Raw genomic sequence first — 16,753 nt, forward strand, 5'->3', positions numbered from 1 at the left:
GGGACTCTAGAACCAACAGCTATTGGAGCTTCCTCAAGGAGCTTCATCAGCATGTCCCAGAAATTCTTGTATGTATTTTGGCGAGCAACTAGGCATCACTCAGGCCATAGCACCCACTCATTGTCTAGAAAAGTTGCTCTCAACGGGAGTCAGCCATGCACTCTGTTGGCCATAGACACCCAGGTCTGGCAGGAACACATGCCTCTAGGGGCTCATGCAGCCTGCAATGCCTGGTGAACTTGCAGGAGGAGAGGGTGGGATGGAGAAGAGTCTGTCAAGGCTCTGTGGCGTGTCCTCTCTGCCAGCCCTAGCCCTACCAAGGAAGAGGACCCAGGTCTTCGATTCCTTTTCTGTGTCGTTTGGGGCCAGCTGTGTTTCAGAATTCAGAACATAGAAAGGTAGACACAGGAGAAGGACAGTTGTGGTAACAGGAAAGCATCTTGGAGAGCTACTGTGGAGTGAAAGTTATACTTCCAATGTGTCACCTGAGGCCAGGAAACTGGAGCATCCACTCAGTCACTGGTTAAGGGCTGGGGGGAAAGGTAAGGTGTACGTTCTCAGGTACTATACTTATAGCACTTCCAATGATTCAGGCTACAAAGTCTACACTAGCAGCCTCGAGGGCAGTCCTCCCAAAAAGGGCCCCAGGTCTCAAGAGCTGGCCCTGGAAAGTGAAAGCCCATGAAAACAAAATTCTAAAAATAGACCCCAGAGCTCTGGGCAGAGTATCTATACTACCCACCATACACACTCACGGAGCATCCCAGGCAGGTTTCAGACAAATTCTTAAAATCAAGAAAACATTCTACAAATATAGGGAGAGTCCCAGTGAGTGAGATAAAGCAAATAAAATCATATAAATCCTATTAGAATTTTTCCATAGTTAATGTATATTGTTATAAACTGGTTGGTGAAATAATGTGACATAGACCATAAATATAAATACTCTCATTCTTTTTTTAAGGAATCATTCATTATAACCTCAAGTTGAATCCAACTAGCGTAAGTGCTTCCACCTCTACATCTGAGAAGCATTCATGTCATCTGGGGTTCTTGTCATGAGCAGACTGGGGTTGGACATGGATGCTGGGCTGGGAGCACGTGCTCAGGTGAAGAAGCAGCACCATGAATGATGATTTTTAAAACTCTTCCTGTGTCCCTGCTCTCAGTAATCATGTGTTTCTAAATAGTCTCTAACTGAGTAAACAGCCATCATCCCTTATTTACAGGTAAGTGTGTATTGTCCAGGACAGAAATTAATCCGTCAAGCTTCTCATCATTTAATCCACTGATTTTTTTTTTTTTTTCCTGTGTTCACAGAGTCATGACTATGATCCATCACAGTTCAAGTTATTCAGGTTACATTTTGTGGCCAAATCAGTTTTGGTGCCAATTTTGATTGATAGCAAAAGCTATGCATTTTCAAATCTACTCACATTTTGGAATCTCAGATATGAGATTGCAGCCCTGTACTAGCAGTGTTTTGTTGAGATCCCTCCCACTCACCTCTCAAGCAAAATGTTCATTTACACAAGGGGAAGCCTAGGCAAACTCCTCCTCCATCCAGCAGTACCAATCCTGCAGAGATTCCTCAACATTTCTAGAATGTGGGTGTCACACTATAGCACTGAGGCAGGCTCTGATTTTCTTCCCAGTGGAAATTAGGAAGGGGAAGAAATATGTGTTCTCAGATGATCCTCCTATCTAAAAGTCCTATTTATGGTATATAACCCTGGAAGTGAGAGGGGTTTTAAGAACCACATACTTTCCGATAAAGTCCTACTTTGCTAATCAAGACCTCTTTATTGCTACCAGAAAGTAATACATTCTCTCATATTAACCGCAGTGCCTGCCAGTGTGTGAATATGAATTTGCTGTTTCATGTTTCTTGGACTCGTTTTAGTTAAAAACACCTTTCCAAAGGCAAACTCTTTGAAGCTGCTACTGTGTGCTTTATCATATAGCTGGTGACTTTTTTTTTTTTTTTTTGCTATTCCAAATAGATTTAATGCTCATATTTTAAGATGAGCCTTCCACCCGCAAAAGTAACTGCATTTTATCTTTGAAATTAAGCAGAAAAACAAACAAAAAACAAAACCCAGTGCTGGTGACAAATGTACAGCGAATTCACTTCTTCATTCTTCGCAAAGACTGAAATCAATTTTCAGGACCATGAAGAGCTAGAAATTCACCTATTTTCAGAGACTTGTTTGTAGACTATGCAGCAACTTTGTTGTCTTTCCTATATTCAAAATCTGCAAACTCCCGGCCCCCACGACCTCCTCTGAATCCACCTCGCAATCCTCGAGGGGCAGTGAAGGTACCACCTCTGCCACCACCACGCCCTCTGCCACCACGGAAACCAAGACCTCCTCTGCCTCTGTATCCCCCACGGCCATGGTTTGGACAAAGTGGGATTCCAAATGTTTCAGCATTTAATCTTCTTTCTTCAGCCCAGGTTGGTCTTCGTTCTCTATTGTCATCACAAGAAATATTATCAAAGAAGGATTTAGTTTTGTCATAATAGCAATTAGGTCCAAGTGGATCTTCTTCATCAGCATTTCCTTCACTGTTTTGGGTATCAACTCCTGAGTCTCCTTTATCTTCACCATTTACAGGCTTCTCCTGTTTCTCAAGTTTATCTTCTTCTAATTTAAGTTTATTATGAAACTCTCTGTCAATCTCTTACTTGTTGAATTGTGCATTTGCACTTTCAAAGTCAAAGTCTTTCTCAAATTTCATTGGCCCATCTCGCTGAATACCAAATCTTCCCCTGCCACCCAGATGACCCCCACGCCCTCTCCTTGGAGCTGAAGGAGCACCTGGAGCTACTTGTCTCTTGTTATCATTTCTGAGTTGCTCATTTTCTGGCCTTGAAACTTTGTGTAGTTCAGCTCGCCTGTGCTCCTGATTCTCTATTGCTTTTTGGCTGGTAGATGGCAAAGGCCTGGTTGATACAGGACTCCTTCTCCCAACAGGTGCTGGAGCAGGTAAGTGGGCCGAGGCGGTCTGCACTGCTTGTTCCATGGTTGGGCTTTTTCTCAAAGGGTCTAACTGAGGGCTTGAATGACCTTGAGATAACTGTGTTTTTAGAGATCTTGTATCCTGTGTAAAGGCAAAACCAACCGCACTACTTTGGGGTAAGGTACCACTGTTTGATGTTTCTGTTCCAAAGGACGTCAAAGAGTTTCCAGCAACACCAACAGCACCAAACTGCTGCCCAACTAAGGAACTTGGACTGAACTGACTGTATGTGGGCATCCTGCCGAAAGGCCCATAAGAACCCATGGACTGGAATGAAGAAGTCGATGAGCCTAGTGAGGACTGAACGATAGCTGGGTCTTGAGGCATAGAACACTGTGGTTTTGGTGGCTCACAAACAGTAAGGTCTTTAATGTCACTCCCACGGAATACAATGTATTCAAAGACTTCATCTCGAGGTGGTATTGGACGGTCTGTCGGTCTGTCTTCTGTACCAAAGGATCGAACTTTGGCAAGGGCCACGGTGGAGTTTTCGGTGTCGATGGTGTAGAGGATGCCCTCGTAGCGGATCTCCGCCTTGGAGGTGAGGCTGATCTTGCTGCCGATGTAAGGGGTGCCCCCGCTCATGGCGCCGCCGCCGCCGCTCCCGGCTGCTCGCAGAGAAGCAGATCCCACGCCGCTGTCGCCCGCTCTGCACGCCTGCTAGCTCCGTCGACACCTACAGCAGCCGCTTCAGACCCAACAAGCTGGCGACTTTTACGCGTCAGGAACATTTATCTATTGTTAACTGATGCCAACTAATCATTCAAAGAACCAAATGTAAGCACTGCTTCGGCAATTTGGATATCCGAAGTTGTTTTCCGGATTTAGAGGACAAAACACTAATCCATCACTGTGTCTATCCAATTGGAAATGGCTCATTCTTCTTTAGCAGCAAAATCATGAAAGAACTCTTACCAGGGAAAACTTCAGCTTAGGAAAAATAGAAAGTTATTTTTCTCCATTGCCTATCATAAAAAACAACCTCTCAATACTTATCGGCATGTCCAACAGAAATGACAGTCTTAGCACAGTAGGCCTTAACTTAGTTGGTGGAAGGTTTAATTCACTGTAGACCAGAGTTAAAAAGATGACCAGGAAACCAGGTTGGAATGCACCCCAATCTAGGCACAAAACTCTAAACCAGATCTTACATATGAAAAATTATCAGACCAGCAATGAAACTTTGGTCTTTATCTCAAGCTTTCACATAACTTGGGACCCAATTTTGGACAAAGAAAAGTTTTAGAATTAGAACCCAGGATAGCAAAGGCCTTGATGCCAGGTAGCCCGGACTTCACCAATTCTGGCTCTAGCTTTGGAAATGAATCTCTATAAAGTGTTTGCTCATCATGGAAGTGTACCTCTTACCACTCTTGCCGTAGATGTGTTGTGAAAATTAAATCAAGGAACTTTTTTTTTGAGAGGGAGTCTCACTCTGTCACCCAGGCTGGAGTGCAGTGGCGCAATCTCGGCTCACTGCAAGCTCTGCCTCCCGGGTTCATGTCATTCTCCTGCCTCAGCTTCCCGAGTACTGGGACTACTGGCGCCCACCACCATGTCCGGCTAATTTTTTTTTTGTATTTTTAATAGAGACAAGGTTTCACAGTGTTAGTCAGGATGGTCTTGATCTCCTGACCTCGTGATCCGCCCACCTCAGCCTCCCAAAGTGCTGGGATTACAGGCATGAGCTACCGCACCCGGCCAGAGAACATTCTTGAAAGCACTGAACACCATACCTGGCACAGAGAAGGCACTCACAAGAGGTTGCCGTCTTTCGTCATGAAGGAAAAATTCTCACCCCAGGCACTGGCGATTCCTTCTTGTCAAAAGACCAAGATATATCATAGCTATTGTGCCCTCCTGTCTCCAGTGTTTTCTATAGAAGTTGATTAGAAATGTGGCTTGCACATTGACGGTGCCCAATCAGCCATCAGCTTACACACAGACCAGCTTGCAGGGCCAGCCTGCTGGAGCTGAGCATGATCGGAGCTCTTACCCAGAGCCACAGAGGAAGCACTTTGCCTCCATATGCCTGACACTGAGTGGGGAGTCAGGACTCAGCTCCAATAAGAGCCCTTGTCTTCCAAAGAGCTCGCATAGGCAGTGGGAAAAGGCAGCCAATGTCAAGTGCCATAAAAGAGGTACAAAAACGAAAGCCTTGGGTTCCCTGAATCCAGCATTTGGGCAGAGCCTTGAAAACAAAATTTGAAACAGTAATTGGAGGGTGAAATATTGCAGACTGAAGAAGAAGAAGGGTTGCTTCCCTCTCGTCAGCAGAATTATCAGGAAAAGACAACACTGAATAAACAGAGCCCATTGGGCCAGGCTGGCCTCTGGGGTGTAGGTGTGCAAGGTGAGGGTGCATGTGCACAAGCGCTTTTGTGTTCTGTTCCCTCTGGAATTTCACCTTTGCTTCTCATCTGCCTCCTTACAACATAAGTTTAGAAATACATTTAAAAGGGATTTTTCTGTCTGCTGAGAGCTAAAGGGAGAATTAAAATGATGCTTTTCCTTGAGCAATTTTTATGCATTCAGTTGCTGTAACTTGAAAGAAGACCTCAAATCCCTTTGAGTGACCCAGAAAGAGACACAGGGCATGGAATTTCTTAATCTTCTCTCTCCTAAGGTACTGCTTTAAGAGAAGAATGTGGGTCATCCCAGCTGCTACAGGCAGTCTTTGGTGGAGGTCACTCCAGAAAGTTTCACCCCAGCTGGAATATTAGTGGCTCCCAGATATTTCGTTTCTGGCTCAGCCTTCCTGTCTGTGCCAACCACTATGATTAAAAATGTGTCCAAAGTAAACCTCAGACAACCAGACCTTCCTCAGCAACGTGGGGGGCACTTGGTGTTAGAGGGTGGTCCCTGGGTTGCTGCAAACGTTGCCCCAGGTGCTCAGCAGCTGGCTGCAATGGCTCGTGAAATTCTATCCTTCCAGCTCCCAGCACACTGAAAAGTAACCCAGGGAAGCCAACAGCCTTGTCCCACCTGTGGAAATTAATGGTGCCAGCTCAGCATATTGGCAGAGAAAGGAAATTTACACAGCAAACAAACTGCTGAAAAATTGGAAATATTTGCTTAACAGAAGCACATTGATTAAAGTCACTCCAAGATCAAATTACTCTCCCAGCCTGGGCAATTTCATCCCGGAGGACAGCAGACTTATATCGGCAGAATATTGATTGAAAGCTCTCACTATGTCTAGATGTACCATATTAGGGGTGTTAATCTCAGAAGTGGCCCATAATTTTTCTTCTACACCCAGACTCTTCATCTGAAAGAGTTTAATTCCAATACAAATAGTAATAAGGAAATAAAAGCATTGATGTATGTCTTTCCAATATCCGTCTTTGGTAAGAACTTTTCACTTCTATGGTCAATTAAAGCTCATGTTAAATAAAAAGTTAAGCTCATTCCAACAGACTTCCAAGGTTACTTGGTTTCTCAAATCTTCCCCAATTTCAGAGAAAAATAAAGGTACAGCTAAAGCCACTCCTTAACAATGAAGATGAGCAAAACACCGAATAAATACGTATAGCATGAGTTATAATGAAGGAGAGAAATTAGCAATTCCAAGAAGGGTCCTTCAGCTGGTTCGTGAAGAGAAGGGCATTGGAGGGCTGGTCTGAGGTCAGCCAGATGCTTAGGGAAGTTCTTCAGGGGTTTGAACAGGTAGGTTAAGATCTCCCCGGACCCCTGCTGCTGCCAGCTGAGATGCTGATTCCTCATTACAACCCTAACAATAACCCACATCCAATTTGCCAAAAGATTTGAAACAATCCATGAAGGGGTAAATATTTGCTTTGCACACTTCTGCTGCTTCTTTGGTAATAAAATTATTTTTTAAACGGATGAGTAATTGTGCATATTTGTGGAGTACATTGTGATGTTTCTATACGTATAATTGCATAGATTATACATATAAGGGATACACAATTACAGCTAAATAGGAGGAATAAGTTCTAGTGTTCTATATCACTGTAAGATGACTATAGTTACCAATGATATATGGTTTCAAATAGCTAGAAGGAGGATATTAAATGGTCTCAACACACACACACAGAAAGATAAATGTTTGAGATGATGCATGTGATAATGACCCTGAGCACTTGTATACTATACCTCCGCTTCTAAAGGTCAGCCATAATGAAACGGACTTTCTCAAACTCTGGCTCAGGTGGGCTTCCTTTGTGGCCCTCTCAGAAATGAAGGAGCCCAAATGTATGCTGGAAAAGAACACTCCAATATGGGCCTCTTCACCCCTGTACACCTGAATATGCAGTAGCTACAAGACCCAAGGGTTTGAGGGTCACAAGAGAAAGTACTTGGGAGCCAGCTCTGCCCTGCCTCCAACAAACAGGATGCTCTGGACTGCCCACCACTCCTTGCAGACCTGGAATCACCCTCCCTTTTTCACTCCCAAGGGGAGCCCCCGGGCCACAGGAACATGCAATGCTTCCCTTTACACAGTCGCCTGTCTCCAGCCTAGGACAATCTGACCTGGCAGTCTGCACACCTCAGTTACAACGACAATGAATGCTCCAAGGAGGAACCCTCATGAGAAAATGGAAAGCTCCCTACACTCTGCCAGAAGTCATAAATCCACTCCTCCCACCCAACCGCCTGCCTCTGAAGAGAGTATGGAACTCATCATGCCCGTGTACACGCACACACACGCACAAGTGCACACGCACACACAGGACCATAACAACAGGCAATTCGATGGAATTTGAAAAGGATTTTGCTTATATTAACTCATCAGGAACAGGGCTGGGGGTGGGCAGGGAATGGGAATGATGGGGTGGAGGGAGGTAGAAGGTGTGGAGGCGGTGGGGCAGGGAGAGACGGAGGAACCCAGAGGCCAGGGGAGGGAAGCCACCATGCATAAGCACCTGGGTTCCAGGTACTGCTCTGGGTGTGCGTTCTTCATTTATCTCATTTAATCGTCACAGCACTCCTGTGAGAAGCTTAGGTTCAACCCCGGCTGCACATGACAGTCACCTGGGAAATCTTCTAAGTAATACAGGTGCTGAGCTCCAACAACCTGGATCGATTGAATCAGAATCTCTAGGGGTAGAACCCAGCTAGCCACGGTTTTGTTGTTGTTGTTGTTGTTGTTTTGAGACAGAGTCTCGCTCTGTTGCCCAGGCTGGTGTGCACTGGTGGGATCTCGGCTCAATGCAATCTCTGCCTCCTGGACTTAATTGATCCTCCCACCTCAGCCTCTCGAGTAGCTGGGACTACGGGCATGCACCACCACACCTGGCTAATTTTTGTACTTTTTGTAGAAATGGGGTTTTGCCATGTTGCCCAGGCTGGTCTGAAACCCCTGGGCTTAAGCAACCTGCCTGCCTCGGTGTCCCAAAATCCTGGGATTACAGGCGTGAACCACTGTACCTGGCCAGCCATGGTTTTTTGTTTTGTTTTGTTTTGTTTGATACGGAGTTTCGCTCTTGTTGCCCAGGCTGGAGTGCAATGGCTGTATCTCAGCTCACTGCAACCTCTACCTCCCGGGTTCAAATGATTCTCCCACCTCAGCCTCCGAGTAGCTGGGATTACAGGCATGTGCCACCACGCCCGGCTAACTTTTGTGTTTTTAGTAGAGATGGGCTTTCTCCATGTTGGTCAGGCTGACCTCGAACTCTAGACCTCAGGTGATCCACCCGTCTCAGCCACCACAAAGTGCTGGGATTACAAGCGTGAGCCACCATACCCAGCCCCAGTCATGGTTTTTAAAAGCATCCCAGGCAATTCCACTGAGCAGCCAGGATCGAGAATCGCCATACCAAAGAACCTCTAAGCTCCTTTCCCACTGCTATATTATGAAATACTGCCCTTCCCCCACACTCTGAACCCCTGCCTCTAGACCTGTCTAGACCTATCGCCAGGCAATAAAATGCCACCCAGAGAAACTGGGGATTTTTGCTTTGCAAGTTTCGGTAAAGAAGTGAATTTGAATCAAATTTGACTTCTTAAACTCTTTAAATTCCTAAGGCTTGTTTCAGTCTTGAACATATAGGATCACATATCTTAGAAGATTTGCAGCTTTGGGGATAATTTCTTTTTCCCTTTTCACCTAGATGTGGAGCTACTGCACTAGAGCTCGCTTCTCGTTTGATTATGACATGCAGTGAGCCAAATGTCATTTTGAAGAATAATTTTTTTTGGCTTAGGAGAAAATGCATGCTCTAGTTCCTGATAATTGATTTGCAAGGTTCCAATTTAAGTAGCAAATTGCTCTCGTTACCCAGGTATTTCATATCTTATGTGAGCACTTAGATAGAAAACTCAATATTCCTTATGCTGACCAGGAAATGGCAGGAAAAAGTGCAGTTTAAATTTTGGATCCTTTCTCTGTTTACATTTTAATATCATTCTAAGAAGCCTTGGTTACAAATACATCAGGGCAGTTAAAAAATAATAATATAATAGTGTCTTTTAAGTGGCCTTGTTTCCCCAGGAAAGGCTCAGCCCTCTCTCTAGCCATGTAATTAGTCCTGATAATAACACCACCTGAGCCCAGGAGTGAGTCAAGCTGGAGGACTTTAATTTACAGTTAAAGAAAAGGAGAGCCTGAGGTTTGCTCAGCTGTCAGTGATGGAACCAGGGCAAGAAGCCAGGCTCCCTCAGCACCCAAACAAGACAAAGAGCTGGAGACCCAGGGCAGGATTCCCGGCTTTCCAACCCCAGCTTGGAAGCTTGTTCCAAAAATAAAACTTTTAGTAAAGCCACGTCCTCCCCTCTACAGGCCACAGTTCTCTCCTTCGTAAAAAGAACAGATTGCAGGCCAGACGTGGTGGTTCATGCCTGTAATCCCAGCACTTTGGGAGGCCGAGGTGGGCAGATCACCAAGTCAGGAGATCGAGACCATCCTGGCTAACACAGTGAAACCCCATCTCTACTAAAAATACAAAAAATTAGCCAGGCGTGCTGGTGGGTGCCTGTAGTCCCAGCTACTCGGGAGGCTTGGGAGGCTGAGTCAGGAGAATGGCATGAATCCAGGAGGTGGAACTTGCAATGAGCCAATATGACACCACGGCACTCTAGCCTGGGCGACAGAGCGAGACTCCGTCTCACAAAAAACAACAACAACAACAACAACAAAAAAAAAAACTATGGGTTGCGGGAAAGAATCTCTGGTGTCTTTTCCAGCATTAACACCCTGTGGCCTGAGCACCTCAGGCCCAAGGAGTGATGAGGCACCAGCCTCAAGGTCAGGCCCACCCAGGCTTGATGGTCAACTTAGCCACTTAGCAGCTGAATGGCTTCAACTATCATTTTCATCGATTGTAAAATTAAAACAAGAAACAGCTGCCATCACACAAAGTTGTTGCTGCCACTAATATGTCTAAGTGCAGGAGATGCTCAGCCCAGCACCCAGCATGGTGAGTTCATTAAGTAAGCTTCCTGGGAAGGTTTGCTTTTATGGAAAATGGGACCAGACCAGTCTTCTTGTCATTCTAACTGAACTCCGTGGTCCCTCTGTTATCTTCTCAAATTCACCACTAGATTATCCAGAAATACTCTGGACTGTCCACGAGTGACCTCCCTAAACAAGACAGGAAACCTTCCAAACTGGCCCCGCACTCCTGATGGGTTAGGTCTGGGAACTTCAACATCCATGTGCATTCTGCTATTCAGAGACCACTGCCCAAGAACAGAGTAGCTGTGGGCTGCCCCCACTGCTGGGGAGAGGCTCTGTTCTGAGTCCATCTCTCTTTCGTGTGTGTGTGTGTCTCATCCCCTCCCTTTCTCCACTTTCCCAAGTCATTCATTTTTACCCGTTTTATATTCCATTTTCTTCCTGGCTCCTCCTTTACGGCTTCTGACCTTTTGCCCCCTTCTCCTGTGAAGGGCCACACTTTGCTCCCAGGACTTAAGCTTAGCCCTTAGATGACACTAATTCCAGCTCTTTCAGGTACGTATTTTGCCCCAATCTCTGGAGCATCGCGTCCCAACACAGACTACCCTCAGTGCCTCTTCTGAATGAATCTCAGGTCCTTCAATAGAATCTGGCCAAAACCATCCCACAAAAACTACAGGGAGAGGCTGGCAGTTCAGAAAGGGGAGAAGGCATTGAAATACCAGACGCTAGAATCCCTGCCTCTTCGAGTTGACAGGAAATACAAAACTATCCCATCTAGCATCTCATCTGATGATCCAAAACCTACTACCACAGCTCTACCAAATGGTCCCCAGGATAGTTTTGGTTCATGTCCAATAATAAGGAATGCTTTACTGATCAATGATAGGTCCTTCACTTCTAGACAGCTCTGATCATTATAAATGCCTTCCTTAGACCCTCTTCCTGTGGCCCCTCCCTCTGTATAACTGGTTTGTTGGTGAAATGGGATCACAATGTATATGACCGTTCTTTGATACGTCAGCCATGTCTTTCCCTCATAGGTGTTTTCTCCCATCTCAAAGGGCCTTGGCCATCCTTGTCCCTCTTTAAGGAACTTGCTACTCTTGGTCCCACCACCCCAAGGCACTGGGTGTGGCAGGAGCAGAATATAACAGAGAACTCTCCCACCCCTGCTTTGAGCATCTGTATCTGCAAACACTGCCTGGCCTGATGCAGTCCCATCCCACAGTGTGCTCATTTGAATGTGTTCTCTATCACATTGTTGGATCCTTCCAATTTGGCATTAGGATAAATGGTTTTTGGGACCCAGGTATTAGATTGTATTCTTCTCTCTCCTTTTATTTCTATCTCATCTTGGTCTCCTGCTATACAATGAATGCAGACATTGAGTCACTATCACCAGGGAATTCTCAGACATGAGGTCCCTTGGAGCCCAGTGGTGGTCAAACTTGCCTCCTCAGGTACAAGACTGAATCTCACCTTCAGATCTCACTTTTAGATTGGCCCTTGAATCCAGAGACACAGCATTCAAAGGGATCTCAGGTTACAGAATTTAACCCTCCACTTTTCTGTTAAGGAAATGAGCCGAAGACTTCATATGGCATATTTGCTAGGGACCTGAAGTTGGCAAATCTGGGTTTAAATCCTGGCTTACTTTTTACTGTCTAGATGTCCTTGAGAAAGTGTATGAGCTTCCTAGGACTACTGTAACAAATTACCACAATCTACGTGGCTTCAAACAACAGAAATTTATTCTGTCACAATTCTGGAGACCAGAAGTCTGAAGTCAAGGTGCCGGCAAGATTGGTTCCCTCTGGAGGCTCTACAGGAGAGTCTGTCCCATGCCTCTCTCCTGGGTTCTGCTGGCTTCTGCCAACCATGGGTGTTCCTTGGTTTGTTGCTGAGGAACTCCAATCCTTGCCTTGTCTTCACATGGCTGCCTTCTCTGTGTGTCTTTCTGTCAAACCTCCCTCTCTTTCCCTGCAAAGAAAAGCCCACCCTAAATCCAGGAGGACTTCATCTGGAGATCCTTAACTTAATTATACGTATAAAGACCCTATTTCCAAATAAAGCCACATTCACAGAAACTAGGGTTGAACAGTCGGACAGATCTTTCTGGGGACACTATTCAACACATTGCACTTAGTAATTTTCTTTCCCATGAGTGAAATGGGAATATTTGAACCCTGTTGGAGGTAAGACACTTAGTGCAACTCCTGGCATGTGAAAGTTTGTAATTTAATCCTATGTAAACTATAAACATTATGGTTATCATTTTAATTAGTAAATGTTTTCGTGAGGCCAATGAATTAGTAGCAGTGGCAAGCGCACGCCCTCTGACCCCAAGCCCAGTGCTTTCCTGGAATTCCCTTTCGCTGTTATGGGAGAGTAGCCGAGCCCCTCGGCCCCAGGCATGTTCTCTTTCCATGCTGAGTTGTCTGAATCGTAACACTCAGGGCCAGCTTGGAAGACTGGAGAATCCAGCAGCCTGTGTGGGGCTTGAAGAATCTGAGGCAGAAGCCAACTCCAGTAAATTGATGCATAGCTTAGGCACAGATCCTAGGATGCAACTGCTAGGTAGTGAGTTGTGGTATTTAACTTCCAAACCGGAGAGGTTCCCCATTCCCTTTATCCCCAGCCTTGGGGCAACATGGTCCTTTCTGACTGGTCACGGAAGCAACCTCATTCCACTGCAATTATGATGGTGGCTCATGTCCCAGATTTCATACCTAGTGTTGCTTAACACCCCTGCCTCCCACAAGGACCCCAGCCTCACTTAGGGACTATCCTCTCTTCTTTCCATTCCTGATTTCCCCATCTTCACTCCCCAACCACCTTCCTGACCCCACCTGCCACTCTTCCAATCATTATTCCAGGCAGAGCAAGTCAGCCTATACTTTCATGCAATCGCCACACTTAAAACCCACATTTTCACATAACATCAAAAATGTTTTTGTCTGCAGAACAAAGAAGTATATAAACAATTGGGTAGGAGGGTTATTTCTACAAACCTAGCTACCAATTAGAGGGTCACTTGCTGGAAGTGCTGAATCTAGGGGAACCTGCCCATCCTCAGACTCCTGACATCTATGATACACAGGGGGGCTGTGGCAGTGCCCCCCAAAACTCCACTCACCTCCACTAGGATGCCCTAAAACATTTCATTCTACCATTCCATCATCTGGACTGGCTTTTTCCCACCCCAGTCTCCCCAACCCCATCCTGCCTCTGCCTCCTTATCCTCTACTCATCTTTCAATTCCTGGCTCAGATGTCACTTTCTCAGGAAAGCCCCTCATTCCCTATATCCTCTTTCATGTCACTGTGCTCTCCTTCACAGCACTGAGCACACTGTGAAATTATATGTTTATCTGGGCAATTATTTGATTAATGTTCAATAATGACAGGTAAGCCCCAGATAACAAATGTGTTCATTATTTTCGCCACTATTATCCTGGAACATATAATAAATGTTTGATAAGGCTTTGTGAATGAATGAATGAGTGAATGAATGAATGGAAAGTGCCTGTTAGGTTACAACATTCCTATATGTATGTGTTTGCTTGAAATCTTTCTCTAGTTTACATGCATGCATACAACCTCATCCGAAGCCTCTGTGCGTGGAAGAAAGGTAATTAAAGGCAGAGCACAGTGACTCACTCCTGTAATCCCAGTGCTTTGGGAGCCCAAGTCAGGTAGATCGCTTGAGGCCAGGAGTTCTAGACCAGCTTGGGCAATATGGAAAAAATCCGACTCTACAAAAAATACAAAAATTAGCCAGTCTTATAAGCCTGTCTCGAAACAAATAAATAATACAATTTTTTAAAAGATAATTAAAGAATGAAGTTGGACGAAGGCATTGTTTATACCACAGACAACTTCTGGTCCAATATTAACACCAGCATCTCTTAAAAGTACCCTGCTCCAGGCCCTTGAACCCTGGCCAGCATGGGAATGTAACTGACAACTGCCGCCTTTGGGAACATGCTGGGTTCTGGAGCATCCTGCAATCCGGTTCCTCACTCTCTGCCTTGCCCCACTACTTTACCTCCCAGCCTACGAGACAAATTTCAAATAATGGCATTCGCAGCAACCTGGATGGAATTGGAGACCATTATTCTAAGTGACGTAACTCAGGAATGGAAAACCAAACATCATGTGTTCTCACTTATATGGGGGAGCTCATCTATGAGGACGCAAAGGTATAAGAATGATACATTAGACTTTGGGGACTCAAGGTAAGGGTGGGAGGGGGGTGAGGGATAAAAGACTACATACACATTGGGTATAGTGTACACTGCTTGGGTGATGTATCAAAATCTCAAAAATCACTGCTAAAGAACTTATTCAAGGCTGGGCGTGGTGGCTCACGCCTGTAATCCCAGCACTTTGGGAGGCCGAGGTGGGCAGATCACCAGGTCAGGAGATCGAGACCATCATGGCTAACATGGTGAAACCCCATCTGTACTAAAAAATACAAAAAAATTAGCCGGGCATGGTGGCGGGTGCCTGTAGCCCCAGCTCCTCGGGAGGCTGAGGCAGGAGAATGGTATGAACCCTGGAGGCAGAGCTTGCAGTAAGCTGAGATTGTGCCACTGCACTCCAGCCCGGGCGACAGAGCAAGACTCCATCTCAAAAAAAAAAAAAAAAACTTATTGATGTAATCAAATACCACCTATTCCCCCAAAAACCTACTGAAGTAAAAAAATAAAAATACAAATAAATATCATTTACCCATTAAAAAACTAGTCGTCTTCTCTTATAACCATTGTGGTTACAGCCTCACTACCCCAGGGATTGGGCGGAAGTTCCTAAGTGGAAGAGGAAAGGAAGAATGGGGTCAGAATCTCAGGGACACCTTCAATTCCAATTGCCACTCCCTACCTCACCACTACCAAGCCTTCCATCCCTTACACAGTGAAATCTGAGGTCTCTGGATTCAAGATCTGAATCCGGAGACACCAGCCTGAGTTCCAACCAAGGTGACTGATCATGAGAAATGTCTGAGATTGGGAAGGGAGTCAAGCAAGTGTGATCAGGTAGGTGCTGTTTAAGGATCAAATACCCACAAGATACTATGGTATCATAGCCACCCAAAAGAGAGCCTTAAATAACAGTAGCCAATAAAAAAAAAAAATTCTGTTAAATCAATCCCAGTGCCTTCTGCTTAGGAGAGGAAACACCCTGGGGTTAGGATGCCCATGCCCGTGCCCATGAAAGCAGCACGACCCACCAGGGAAATATGTGTTAAATCACCTCTTCCCAAGCTCCTGTCCCTTCCCTCCACCCGCTTCTCTTGCTCTCACACACAGAAAGGGGTAGCAATCGCTTCAACCATCGAAGGCCTGGATTCTAGGCTGCTGCCAAGAGAAACAGCCCACAAACAGGGAAGGGGAAGGTGGAGGCATCGGGATTTCATGCCACAGAATGTGTGCGTGTGGGCAGACATGGTTTAAAACAAAGATGGGAGAAATTCACTTTACAACTTTAATGGGGCAATAGCCCTCCTGTTAACATGACTATTACCTGATGCTATTTATTTGGAGTCTATCAGGTATAGAAGAAAAATGCAGTTACACAGACACCTGTTTGCTCTGTTCAAGGCTTTGAGGAGGGAAGGGACGATTGTGTATTGAGCAACAACCTGGGTCCTCCGCTGTGGACACAGCCCTGCCTGGAGGCACCTTCCTCCTCCTTTTACAATGAAACTGAGGCTCCAAGAAGGAAAGCAACACGGTTCCAGCACAGAGCTACTTAGAGCCAAAGTTCCAATCAACGTCTGTCGGATTTTAAGCCCTCTGCCCCAACACCTCTTCTTCTGATGTAGGGACAAACCACCCCCACGTGAAGAGGAGCCCAGCACACACCCATAATTCCATGCTTCAATGCCTTTCGTCACCTCAGCTGATAAATATTTGCTCTGACGGAGCAAACACACAAAGGAAACAGAAACAGATGGGCAGAGGGTCAGTAAGAACTGATCGGGTTCCATTTGTCACAATCCTATTTTAGAAATCACCCAAACAGGATATTAAACGTGACTCTGTCTCAGCATTTGTTTTTTTGGCAGCAGTCCCAGAGGCTGGGGACAACAGTAGGTGCCATGTGCTCCCATTAGATCACATGGTGGGCTCTCCTTCCAGGGGACACCAAGCGGCTTCTGCCTCCATGGGCTGGTCACCATCAATTTCCCTGGAGGCATGGAGCTGGCTGTAGAGGTTCCCACCCATCTCCACAGGAGAGGGGACTGCAGTGTCTGTCCCTTCACCTCAAGCCAGTGGAGCAACATCAAAAGTATTAACACAGAATTTGAGGGTTGCAGCGTCCGTGTGATTGGATTGGCATCTTTTTTTTTTTTTTTTTTTTT

The 16,753-nt window shown here is 45.6% G+C and overlaps 1 pseudogene across 1 annotated transcript; it reads right to left on the reverse strand.

Moving 5' to 3' along the window:
• Positions 1-1,978: 1,978 nt before the first annotated feature.
• On the reverse strand, positions 1,979-3,728 carry LOC105523217 (annotated as a pseudogene). Its single transcript, XR_001003558.1, has one exon. The product of XR_001003558.1 is annotated as a protein LSM14 homolog A pseudogene (transcript).
• Between the last annotated feature and the right edge of the window lie 13,025 nt (positions 3,729-16,753).

This window comes from Colobus angolensis, unplaced genomic scaffold (assembly GCF_000951035.1).
Source record: "Colobus angolensis palliatus isolate OR3802 unplaced genomic scaffold, Cang.pa_1.0 Scaffold112, whole genome shotgun sequence".
NCBI classification, from domain to species: Eukaryota; Metazoa; Chordata; class Mammalia; order Primates; family Cercopithecidae; genus Colobus; species Colobus angolensis.